This window comes from Lathyrus oleraceus, chromosome 3 (genome assembly GCF_024323335.1).
Source record: "Lathyrus oleraceus cultivar Zhongwan6 chromosome 3, CAAS_Psat_ZW6_1.0, whole genome shotgun sequence".
Lineage (NCBI taxonomy): Eukaryota > Viridiplantae > Streptophyta > Magnoliopsida > Fabales > Fabaceae > Lathyrus > Lathyrus oleraceus.
The window spans coordinates 59,980,769-59,994,969 of NC_066581.1; positions in this window are offsets into that span (position 1 = coordinate 59,980,769).

Consider the following 14,201-nt stretch of genomic DNA (forward strand, 5'->3'; position numbering starts at 1 on the left):
GTTCGTCCGTTGACGTATGGTTGTATCCCTTTCCCAGTTCATCCGTTGATGTCTGGTCACCTCTCTGTTGGTGTTGATAAACGTCGAGTTTTTCCCAGTTGTCCGTTGACATCTGTTTGTATATCTTCATCCCAGTCATCGGTAAATGTCTGGTCGTCTTTTGTTGGTGTCGGTAAACATCATCTTTCGATGTCGGTAAACATTGAGTCTCATCCCAGTCATCGGTAAGTGTCTGGTTGTTCCCCAGCCAGAGATCCCCAGTAGATTCGTCGGTAAACGTCTTGTCTGGTTAATGTTGATAAATATCCTGTTCGTCTCCCGCAGAGTGCGAATTTCTACGGTTCCTTGGTATTCAATCCCTGTTTACCTTGAAAGTCTGACAACCGTTGCTCTCATCCGTTCAGGTTCTCAGTTGATTGAATAGGGGCAGCTGTAGCACCTCAAATTTGCACCTCCCATTTGTATATACATTTCATTTTTAGGTCATTAACATTGCATTGTCATTGCATAGTCCATTGCATCTCATCAGGCAAGACTGGTCAAGAGATCCAACTGTGCAAGGCAACAAGAGCATTTTCCATGAGATCAAAGCCCTAGGGTGATTCCCATGAGTTCACATGACCCAAGGATCATTTTGAAGTGGTTTGGCCAAGTGTTGAAGGCTCAGAATTCATCAGTCCATGTGCAAATCATCTGAGGCCCAGAAAAGTCAACAGAAGTCAACTGCAAAGTCAACTGTGGATTTGGAGGTGGGAAGTGGTTAGAGATGATTCATTCATGTTCAAACAAGTCTCATTTGACATTTCAAACATCAACATTGAAGAATTTGAAGTCAGATCAGGACTTTCCAAAAATAACAGGTGACCTGTAATTTGAATTTTCCAAAAATGGCAAGGTTTTGGACCAACTTCAACTCAATCTTACATCATCAAGAAAGCTTCAAATGAAATTTTGTCCAACATGAAAGTTGAAGATGTTTCTCTCCCATTTCCAAAAAGTCCAAGATCATGGATTTCTCATGTGTGGTTGAGGAGATATGGTACAATCATGGCAAAGTGTGTTTAAAAGTTCAAATGAGCATAACTTTCAAACCAAAGCTCCAAAATGAGTGGTTCTTTTTGCATTTTGATCCTTATAGCATTTACTTTCCAAGCATACCATTACTTGACATGAATTTCATTTGCATAGGCATGTGCTCACTCATGAAGTTTTTGGAAGAAAATTGTATAAACTCATTTTGGTTGATCATGAGCATACCAAACCAATTCTAATATGTGCATGGGCTGATTTTAAGGGATTTTGGGCCAGAAATCTGTACTGTTCACGTGGCTAGCTTGCATGGGGGGTGAAAACTCATTTTTGCACAAACACCTTCCAACTTGCTAATCACACTTGTATTTGGCTTAAGCTGGTTTTAAACATGATTAGTAGGAAGTATATATACTTAATCATAACTGTTTTCCATCATTAGCACATTTCAGATCTAGAATCACAAACTTTTCAAAACTTTTCTCTCAAACTTTTTCCAAATTTCTTCATACATGAACACTTTCTATTGATCAATTCATCATCCTGAAGTATTGTTAAGAAGGTTTGGACGTGGAATCAAGAGAAATCGTGGCATATTGAGCTAGGTTCAAAGTGTGAAGCATCCATGGCAGATGAAGATTAAGCTGAATTCGTGTGCATTTGAGCTTCTAATTCATCACCAATCATCTCACTAAGCATCATAGAAGAACATTGGAGCTATCACAGGCCTTGAAACGAGCCAAATCCGAATCTGCACTTCAAGAGGTTATGAATCGATCTCTCTAATTCTTAAATTTATTGTGATGTTTATGAAGATCTAAGTATGCTGATGATTTTGAGCTTTGAATCGTGTGAAATGATGCATTGTACATGAAGTTCTGCTTGTTTAAAGTTTTTGATGATGAATCTTATTTTCTTCAATCCGTGCGTGTTTGGATGTTTTTGCATGAAATAATTGTGGATCTTTGATGTATGTGAAATGCACTACATGATGTTGTGCTTGATTTTGATGTTTGGACGCTTTTGGTAAAATCTGGAAAATCCAGATGAAGATCATGATGATCTTCATCTTCAACCTTGAGTTTTTTTCGTTTCCAGAATTTGCCAGGAACTTGCTTCCAATTTGCTACGAAAATTCAAATTTAGCTACGAAATTGTTGGCGCGCTAGGGTTTAGGTCAATACGCAGTCGTTTAGGTTGAGCGCGCATATTTGAATCTAGCAATGGATCGATCCTCACCGAGCGAATATTTTCAAATGCTTCACTATTTTCTTACTTTCCCTCCATTTTCTATGCTAGCTCCATTTCATTTTTTCAATTTTTTCCTTAACTTCAAAAAATCATATAAAATTGAAAACTAATCCAATTTCACTCCAATTTTTTGCATTGTGATCCTTTTTCTGTCTATTATTTTTTGATCATAATTTCCAAAGTTGTGCTTGGCTGGATATTATTTTGTGCTAGAATGATTGATCATATGTCTACTTTTGACCTTGCCTTGTTCAAACTATTGTGAAATGCTTGTCTTTAATCCAATGAATGTGAAATTTTGCATGATGAAACTAGACACATTTATTGACATTTTGGTTTTGATTTGGCATTTTTATCAATTACCAATTCTGTTTTATGATTGTGCTAACTTGGTGTGACAATTTGTGTCACACCTTTTGATGTTCAACTTGTATGATGAGTTTGCCATACCAAATGATGTCCTATGCTTCTGAATTTTTGTATAATGTATGTTAAGATTGTCTTGATTGATCATGAATTTTGTTGGAATTATTTGAATCATTTCTGTTTTAATTGAGATTTTTCATTCATGTTGATCACATTTGAGCTTTAAAATTGCCTTGAACTTCATTTGATCATGAAATGCTTTTGGTTAATGATTTTGATGTGAGACCTTTTGGAAGGTGTCAAGATGTGATTGAAGTTACTTTGTGTTAAATTTCAGCTCATGTTTTAAATTTTTTCTCCATCTTTTGACCCTAGGCTTTGACCTAGTGGTTTGGACTCACTGTTTGGATTATGGATTTCAGGTTCAGATGCACATTGCCATGATTGGGGTGGCTCATTCATTTGAGTTTGATTAATTGGTTGATGATTGGCTAACATTGTGTTGTTTTGTAGGTTGATACCAATTTATTTGTGTTGTGCCTTATGGCTTGCACATTGGTGCCTGATGCATTGCATGTCTGTTTATTATTGCCTGATGACTGTTGATTGTTTGTCTGTACAATTGAACTGATTAGTTTAGATTTTTCACAGGTACCTAAGTTGCTTATAGTTCATTTGAACTTGCTTTTTCTTTGCTTGGTTGCTTAACCACTGAGGTATAATTCTTTGACTTCATGTAGTCTGGAAGACCTGTCCTGTTATGTGGGAAGGTACCTGTCTGAAGCCCTCCTTAAGAGGCAATGCTTGTGAATGTTTACTTTTGTGCCAAGCAGGTAAAGACCTCTTAGGAGGCAATTGGCAGATAAAAGAGATGTGTAATCCATCTCCTGCTACTTAGTGAGTCATTCACTTTGCTCACACACCTTGTGTTGATGCATTGTGGATAATAACCCAAGATCATGTTGTGTCAGTCATATGTGGAGAAGAGTTCCTACATTCTGAACTCCCACATTTTCTATTTGAGTCAAGCTCTCCCAGGCCAAGGATAAGAGCTGTGAGGTCTTATCCTCACTTCCTATTTCATTTGCTTCACCCTAACTCTCAATGTTAGGGTTAAGAGCTAACCACACCCGATTCCAATTGGCTTGCTTTTGCAGCCTAGCCTTGTATGAGCCCAAACTGTTTGCATATAGTGTGTGTGCTTGTTTATTGTGCTTGTGTTTGTTTGACTGTGTTGTTTAGGATGGCTTGCTCCCTGTGCAAGTTAGGATAGAAACCTTAACCTAGGGCCATTGTGGATACATGATAACTATTAGGATCGAGTCAGGCTCCCTTCTAGTTTGTCACTTCCCAGTCTCTGGTTAGGTTAGAAGTTCTTTCCCTGCGTAGGGGAACTACGTCGCCCTATTCCTCATACCAGATGAGGTACGTAGGCAGGAGATGAGTTGATCTCTCTGGGCGCCCCTTTTTTTCTTTTTCAACCCCTTTGTGTGTGTTGGGAGTCTGACATAAGTCCAGCGATTGACAGTCGGTTTCCTGTGTGTGTGTTTGTTGGTTCGGAGTCTGATGTAAGTCCAGCGATTGGCCTTCGGTTCCCATGTTTGCCTGTTTGCGTCGAGTCTGACATAAGTCCAGCGATTGGCAGTCGGTTTCCTATGTGGTCTTGTTTGGCGTGCGTTAGCCGAGCTACAAGTGCTCTGATTCTTCTCCGGTCAGAGAAGATACGTATGCATAGGATGCGACATCCTAGCGAGCACGTTTCCCCTGTGCCGAACTACGTCGACTCTGATGTCTGTGCTTGACAGACTACGTAGGCCCAGGAAGCGACATCCTGCCGAGTTATTTTCTTCCGTTTCTTATTGTCTTTCTGTGTTTCCTTCCAGCCTTATGCAGTGTGTGAGCAGTTTCTAGCAACCTTATCTTTTCTTTTGTGCGTGGATCCCGTCGAGTACGACGGATGCGTAGGGGTGCCAATACCTTCCCTTCGCATAACCGACTCCCGATCCCATCTCTCTCTGGTCGCGAGACCATGTCTTTTCCAGGTTTACTTCGAGCGTTTCCTTTCCCTCTTTTGGGATAAATAACGCACGGTGGCGGCTCTGTTGTTTCGTTTTCTCCGCCGGTTTTTCGTGTAATGCGACAAAAACAAAGCTTGCACACGTGTAGATCTAACTTAAAACAGAAATGCCATTTTCAACTTCATGAACTTCTACCACTTGATTCTTGCACGAATTCAACAAAACAACACTTGATCTGCACTAAATCAAAGCTAGGGAACAAGAATATGAAGTAAAAATGCAATGCTACTTGGAAGAAAATGGAATTATGAATGAGAGAAAAATTTGAAGTGAGAGAGAATTTTAGATCTAGAAATGTGAAAAATGATTAATCTCCCTCGATTCTGTTAGGATTAGAGTATATATATGCTCTACTAATCAACTTGCTAATCCATAATTAACTTGGTTAAGTGAAATAAGGTGTTTTGCAAATTTTTGAAAATGCATGGTGCATGTAGCATTTACACGTGAACAGTACCAATTGCTTCATCATCTTCTCTTAAAATCATTTTTTAAACTCAATGGCAATGGTAAAAAGTCCATACAATGCACCATTTTTGAATTTTGCACTTTCCCTCCAAAAAAGGCATGGATTAACAAGTGATCATGTGATGACAATTCATGTAATGTGATGCATGATTTGGAAATTAGAGGTCAAAAGGAGAATGTTGCAAAAAGAACCACTCATTTTGGAGCTTTGAATCAAAAGATATGGCAATTTGAAGTCCCATGCATACTTGGCAATGATTTGATCATATATCCTCAACCACACATTAGAAATTCATCATCTTGGACTTTTTGGAAATGGGAGAGAAAGATCTACAACTTTCATGTTCAATAAAATTTCAGTTGAAGCTCTTTTGATGATGTAAGATTGAGTTGAAGTTGGTCCAAAACCTTTCCATTTTTGGAAATTTCAAATTATGGGTCACTTTCTTTTTTGGGAAATTTTTGACTGGACCTCAAATTCTTCAATGTGAGTGTTTGAAATGTCAAATGAGACTTGTTTGAACATGAATGAAGTCTTTCCAATCACTTCCCACCTCCAAATCCATAGTTGACTTTGTAGTTGACTTTCTAGGTCTTCAGATGACTTGAAAATGTTCTGATGAGATTCAAGCTTCTACCACTTGGGATTTTGCTTCAACATGTCATCATAGCTCATATGAACTCTTGTGAATGATCATGGGGTCCAAATATCAAGAATGACCACCATCTATTGCTCAATGAATGCCTTTAATGCCTTGACCTGTTATTACTTCATTTGCAAGACAAAGGTTAGATGACATATTTTTGTACTTTTGGTTAGTGATTAAAAGAAAAGCAATGACATATGAATGCAAGGAATGCTTGGTGATCAAGAACCACTCTAAAAAAGATCCCACCCACAGGGAAGGAAGCAAGGTGTCCAATGATCCTTGAGGCAATGCAATGATATGATATGATGCCATAAGGGATCTTAGGGACAAAATTGGGGTCTTACAGATGCCCCTATTTAAGGTCATTCTAACCGGAGAAGTTAAGGTTAAAGTCTTCATCTCGACGCGGCAGAAATGGCTTAAATAACAATAATGAGACAAATTTTGGTCCCTGAGAGACCTCATGATGCAAATGTATGAATGCAAAACAAACTATCTCTGTGGGGAATATGAGTCCACAAAGAAGAAAAGACGATCCATCGGAGTAATACACTCACCAGGAACAGAGACTCTAACAGGACTCTCATGGGGATAAGAAGAAAATGCGTGAGCAGGACACGACTCTAAATTAGGGAAAACTGACGCTGCGTGAGCAGGACACGATTGGACTGGAGACCTTACTGGGGAGTAAGGGACTCAAACTGGGGAGGAAATAGTTCCAAAGGAAGACACATCCATTGGAAAGACTCGAGCTGACTCAAAGAATGCGTGTATTGGGGAAAACGCCAATACAGCAACACGAATATAACCACAACTCCGCTGGGGAAATCTAACAAAGACTTTCCAGGGGAAGCCAAAGGATGAGATGTTACCGGTTAGTGAGTAACATGCTCGGGAAGAATGAATATCTAAGACCTGTGTACGGGTGAGAGATATCAATCGACCAAATCATCTGAGGAAAACCTGAAGAAGGTATACTTCAACTCAGGGAAATCTGACTCCACAGGGGACCAAAGTCGCAATAGGGAGCAGACAGGAAGGAACACCAAGGATACCGGGTTGTAGGTATATAACAGGTGGCCGACCAAGGCGTGAATTGGTGTGTGTTCCATAACACTCATCATCCTGAAGAAAGCTAGAAAAGCAGACTTGTTTATAGGATGGATATTCGATTCTGTAAAGAATACGAATCTTACTCAGCTGGGGAAACAAACAAAGGATTCAACCAAAGAGTGCATGAGATATATTATCTATAGCCGTCAAAACGTAGATAATAACCTCGCATGGAAGATTATCCATAACCGGGTTGTAGGTTGTTAAAGGATAAATCAACTGAAATCGTGAATTGGTTTGTGTTCCAAAACACTCATCATCCTGAAGAAAGCTAGAAAAGCAGACTTGTTTGTAGGATGGACATTCGATTCCACAAGGAATACGAATCTTACTCTGCTGGAGAAAACAATCAAAAGATTGACCAAAGAGTGCATGAGATATATTATCTATAGCCGTCAAAACGTAGATAATATACTCGCATGGAAGATTATCCATAACCGGGTTGTAGGTTGTCAAAGGATGAATCAACCGAAAAGAGAAACAATCGTTACCAACAACAACAGGGTAGACGACAGATGACTCACTGAGGATAAATTGCAAGCATCCGACAATTATCCAAGCGGAAGGGGTGAATATTCGGTTCCACAAAGGGACAACGAATCTTACTCAACTGGGGAAACACAAAAGGCTTCGACCGAAGAGTGCATGAGATGTATTATCTATAGCCGTCAAAACGTAGATAATATACTCACATGGAAGATTATCCATAACCGGGTTATAGGTTGTTAAAGGATGAATCAACCGAAAAGAAAGGCATCGAGATACCAAACTAGGTATATAATGATGACCGATCAAAGGGAATACATTGATGAAAATCAATGATCCAAGGAACACAATCACTGGCAAACTGTGAAAGGACCCGCTGGGGACAAAATTGCTTTCTCAGAGCAATTACCCAGAAGAGAGAGAGGAAAATCAACATCGAATACTGGATGAAGATAACCACAAAGAGGGGATTATATCTACCAAATACTGGGTAGAAAACCACAGAAGAGTAACTGTCATCGGTTGGGATGAACAACAAAGTTAACTCTGCTAGGGGAGAAAATAGGGTTTGTAATTACCGGCTAGTAGGTAATAAACCACACAGATAGGACTTATGACTGCCGGTTTGTAGGCAGGAAGCCAAAAATTCCACTGAGGATAAGATGAATGAGCGTCGGTTAGTAAGCAACTATTCATTTATACCACAGGGAAGCACGAGAGACAGTTGAAAAAGGGGAGCCAATTTAGGATCAAACCAAAAAGGCGAACTGAATCAAGACTCATCCTAATGAGGATAGAACTCAAAAGGGGAAACTCGCCCCATTATATGTATTGGGAGGGAACGGAAACAAACCGTCATCCACGAGGATGTATCTCAGTGGGGAAATGGCAGGAAAGGATAGACATTTTCTGCTTAAGGGCTGACTCTATATTGAAATTAGACACCTGACATCTGCTTGGGAAGATCTACTGGGGAGATCTATATCACCATTAGCAGGAGACGACAAATAAAAGATATATGGAAAAAATGCAACATGAGTATCTGTATGTTTATGATTATGCATGAATATACGTGATTTAATGTTTGATGAATGCTGACAACAAACATTTCTAACACAAACAGGCCCAGGGAACAAATGCCCGGTACTACACTTCCAAAGGAAAATCCAAGAAACCCAACTGGAAAGCCACTCTGCTGGAGATCCGAATGCTAAAAAGCAAAGATCTGCGGGGAAGCAAGAGATCAGAGATATCAAAGGAAACACCAAATCTCTGAGCGAGGGATCAACAATCAACCCAACTGGGGAACAGAAGTTCACAGCAGGCAGAAACTGCCACGAAAGCAACTCTGTCGGAGATGTAGAGAAATCGTGAGATTTCTGCAAGAGATTATCATTCTCATCTGAGAAAAAGGAGTTCACTGCACAAGCAAGAACTGCTGAAGAGAACAAACACACAAGTAGAATCTAGCCGCACAAGCAACTCTACTGGGGATACTGTCAGCGACTCCATTGGGGAACAACCCACTGAGGGAGAAAAGATCACACAAGTAGATTCTGCCATACAAGCCACTCTACTGGGGATCAGGAACGTCAGGAAATCACCCACTCTCTGCAGGGGAGAAATCAACACAGATACAGTCCACCATGCAACCAATCTACTGGAGATTTACCTGAGAAAATAGAAGGAGAACCGGGGATCGACCACCAAGTACTGAACCTTCACAAAATACCACAACTGCTGAGGAGGAAAGAACTCACTGCTCTGCCGAAGGGAGGGGAGGTGAAAACCTCAACAAGCACTCTGATGGGGAGATATCATAGATGAAAAATCATATCAACAACTCGTCTGGCGACTTCACCGGGGAAAAAGACAAAGTAACGGGGTGTCAACCCACCAACTACTGAATCTTCCAAAAGGAAAGCGACCGTGCTGGGGAGAGAATGTTGTAAGAGAGGAAAACTGAAGCTTCCAACAAGCACTCTGCTCTGGGAACACAAACAAAACTCAACAGAAGCTCTGCTTTGGGGAGCAACCCCAACAACGATCTGGAGAAAGAGGATACAAACATGCCAGGAATATGAACAAATGTCTTACCCTGTTGGAAATCATGCCACCCTTGGGAGAGCACTGAGATATTCTTAAGTATCCTTTCATCATTGTGAATGTTCATTTTGTTTAAAAACAATTTTATGAAAAATTCATTTGTTTAAACAATGACATTTTATCAATTAAAACACGCAAAACATTTGTTGAATTGAAACAAATAAGAGTGCAAATAATTGGATAAAAGCTCAAATTGATTTGATGGAATGGTAGCCTGCAAATGGCAGGACTCCATAGATTTGTACAAGTTTGAAATCAGTGATATATATTGGAAGAGGGCTACATTGAACATAATGATCCTTTCTCTACCAATTTGAATTTCGATGTATTCGAAGCTTCAGTTGACGACGAATCGAGAATCTTTGACGAAAAGACAATTGGTATAGGAAGTCTTGTCAGGATGCAATTACTTGCCAAATCCCTAATTTTTGCCTAGATTGCCCCAGGGTGAGGTACTCAATCTAGCGGGATGCAAATTAATTTTTCTTTTATGTCTCTAATTTTTGCCTGGATCGCCCTTTCGGGTTTTCCACCGAGACGCTCATTTTTGCCTAAGCCGCCCTTTCGGGTTTTCGACTTAGCGAGCTATTCTGTTTCTTCCATATACTTTTTTTTAGGCAAAGTATTTCTTGACTGCATCTGAATTCACAGGACAAGTGAAATCCTCCCTATCCATAGTTGTGAGCATCAAAGCTCCGCCTGAAAAGGCTCTCTTGACAACATATGGACCCTCGTAGTTTGGAGTCCACTTGCCCCTGGAATCGGGCGCGAAAGACAAAACTTTCTTGAGCACGAGGTCACCTTCTCGGAACACACGAGGTTTGACCTTCTTGTCGAATGCTTTCATCATTCTCTGCTGATATAACTGACCATGGCACATGGCAGTCAATCGCTTCTCTTCAATCAGATTCAACTGGTCGTAACGACTCTGGATCCATTCAGCATCAGTCAACTTGGCTTCCATCAAGACTCTCATTGATGGGATCTCCACCTCTACTGGGAGAACAGCCTCCATGCCGTAAACAAGCGAGAAAGGGGTTGCCCCTGTTGAAGTGCGGACAGATGTACGATATCCATGCAAAGCAAATGGCAGCATCTCATGCCAATCTTTGTACGTAACAACCATCTTCTGGATAATCTTCTTGATGTTCTTGTTAGCAGCTTCAACAACCCCATTCATCTTGGGTCTGTAGGGAGAGGAATTATGGTGTGCAATCTTGAACTCAGTGCACAACTCTTCCATCATCTTGTTATTCAGATTAGATCCATTATCAGTAATGATCTTATCTGGCACACCATAACGGCAAATAAGTTGATTCTTGATAAACTTCACGACCACCTGCCTGGTCACATTCGCATATGATGCAGCTTCAACTCATTTGGTGAAGTAATCAATTGCTACGAGAATAAATCGATGTCCGTTGGACGCTTTTGGTTCAATCATGCCGATCATGTCGATTCCCCACATAGAGAAAGGTCATGGTGATGAAATCACATTCAGAAGTGTCGGAGGAATATGAATCTTATCCGCATAAATCTGACACTTGTGGCATCTCTTCACATATTTGCAGTAGTCAGACTCCATTGTCATCCAATAGTAGCCTGCTCTCAACATCTTTCTAGCCATGGCATGTCCATTGGAATGAGTACCAAATGAACCCTCATGGACCTCAGTCATCAACAGGTCTGCTTCGTGTCTATCCACGCATCTGAGCAAAACCATGTCATAATTTCTCTTATACAGCACTTCACCACTGAGGTAGAAACTGCCTGACAACCTTCTCAAAGTTTTCCTATCTTTCGCAGATGCCCCAGGCGGGTAGACCTGGTTCTGGAGGAAATTCTTGATATCAAAATACCAAGGCTTGTCATCATTGACTTCTTCAACTGCAAATACGTGAGCTGGTCTATCCAAGCGCATTACGGTGATATTGGGAACCTCATTCCAATACTTGACCACAATCATCGAAGCAAGCGTAGCAAGAGCATCTGCCATCCGATTATCCTCTCGAGGAATATGCTGAAAGTCAACTTCAGTAAAGAACGTTGAAATCCTCCTCGCATAATCTCTATACGGGATGAGACCCTGCTGATTCGTCTCCCATTCACCCTTGATTTGATTGACAACCAAGGCCGAATCACCATACACATCAAGATGTTTGATCCTCAGATCAATGCATTCTTCCAATCCCATAATACAGGCGTCATACTCAGCCATATTATTCGTGCATTTGAAAGTTAGCCTTGCTGTAAAAGGAATATGTGTGCCATGAGGAGTAATGATTACTGCCCCAATACCATTTCCGTACTGATTCACAGCGCCATCAAACACCATCGTCCATCTGGAACCAGGTTCTGGACCTTCATCAAGTGTAGGCTCATCACAATCTTTCATTTTCAAATACAGAATCTCCTCGTCTGGGAAGTCGTACTGAACAGACTGATGATCTTCAATCGGCTGGTGCGCCAAATGGTCAGCCAAGATACTACCTTTGATAGCTTTCTGAGCTTGATACTCGATATCATACTCAGACAACAACATCTGCCAACGGGCAATCCTCCCAGTTAAAGCAGGCTTCTCGGAAATATACTTGATTGGATCCATTCGGGATATCAACCAAGTTGTATGATTTATCATGTACTGGCGTAAACGCTTAGCAGCCCAAGCTAAAGCACATCACGTCTTCTCAAGCATAGAGAATCGAGACTCACAATCAGTGAACTTCTTACTAAGGTAGTAGATAGCAGATTCCTTCTTCCCTGATTCGTCTTGCTGACTAAGTACACAACCCATCGAGTTTTCAAGAACAGTCAGATACATGATTAGAGGTCTTCCTTCTACAGGCGGAGACAAGATCGGGGGTTCAGACAGATACTCTTTGATACTGTCGAAAGCTTTCTGGCAATCCTCGGTCCAATCATGAGATTGATCTTTCCGGAGGAGCTTGAATATCGGCGCACATGTGGCAGTCATGTGGGATATAAATCTGGAAATATAGTTCAAGCGGCCAAGAAAACCTCGGACTTGCTTCTCAGTTTTGGGCGCAGGCATCTCTTGTATTGCTTTGACCTTTGCAGGATCAACCTCAATACCTCTCTCGCTGACTATAAAGCCCAATAACTTGCCAGAACGGACTCCAAATGTACATTTGTTCGGATTCAGATGAAGCTTGTACTTCCTCAAACGCTGAAAAAGCTTCAACAAATGTTCAACATGTTCAACTTCCATTCTAGACTTAGCAATCATGTCATCGACATAGACCTCTATCTCCTTGTACATCATATCATGAAACAAGGTAGTCATAGCACGTTGATACGTGGCTCCGACGTTCTTCAAACCGAAGGGCATCACTCGATAACAGAATGTTCCCCAAGGTGTGATGAATGTTGTCTTCTCCATATCCTCGGGTGCCATCTTGATTTGATTATAACCGGAAAATCCGTCCATAAACGAGAAGACTTTGAATTTAGCTGTATTGTCTACCAACATATCAATGTGTGGTAGAGGGAAATCATCTTTCGGACTAGCTTTGTTCAAATCTCGGTAGTCCACACACATTCGGACTTTTCCATCTTTCTTAGGCACAGGCACAATATTGGCCACCCATAGAGGATATGTAGAAGTCACCAGAAACCCCGCATCAATTTGCTTCTAAACTTCCTCTTTGATCTTCACTGCCATATCTGGATGAGTTCTTCTGAGCTTTTGCTTCACAGGCACGCACTCAGGCTTCAAAGGCAGGAAATGTTGCACAATATCTGTATCTAGACCTGGCATGTCTTCATACGACCAAGCGAAGATATCGGAATATTCTCGTAGCAAACTGATCAACCCCTTCTTGACAGACTCTTCAAGGAGTGCCCCAATCTTTACCATACGAACACAATCTTCAGACCCCAAGTTGATTGTTTCCAGATTCTCGAGATGCGGCTGAATGATCTTCTTCTCGTGCTCAAGGAGACGGGAAATCTCATCAGGAATCCCTCAACATCATCTTCCTCCGCCTCAAATACAGGGAATTCAAAATTGGGAGATGGCGTTGGATCATTATGTTCAATGGGTTTTAGAATCAACCTGCATAATGATTTTGGATAATAAAAAGCTTTTAGAATTTAAACAAGCAAATCATTATGCAGGTGAAAAGATTGCTTTTATTCTTGTTTTTAGGGTTTTTTTGTGATCACCGATTTCATGCAAAAGCAAAAAGTGAAAACAAATGGAAAAACAAATGTTTAACAATGCATTAACTGAATGAAAATATCATTGTATATATGATGCCAAAAATGTCATCACTTCTCCTTTTGGCATGGGAGAAAGGTTTTTTGAACAAAGTGAACGAATTACGCTGACTTATGAATGACCGTAGGAACATCCACAGCGACCCAATTGTGGCAGGCACCACCAGGGATGACAAAGTTGCTCAAATCCTCTGTATCCTCATCCAGAATAGCAGCAGTTTCTTCAGTCTGATCGGCGTGGATGAAACCTCCACTCTTGAACAACCCTTGCTCTTTGAATGCCCCAGAAGAATAGCCAATGCCAGCCCGGGACTTGTTGTCTTCAAGCTCAATCATCTTCCCTAAACCAGCAACTGCACCACATTCAATGGCCAGTTTCGCATCACGATAGGAAGCAAATGAAGGAGACTTCTTC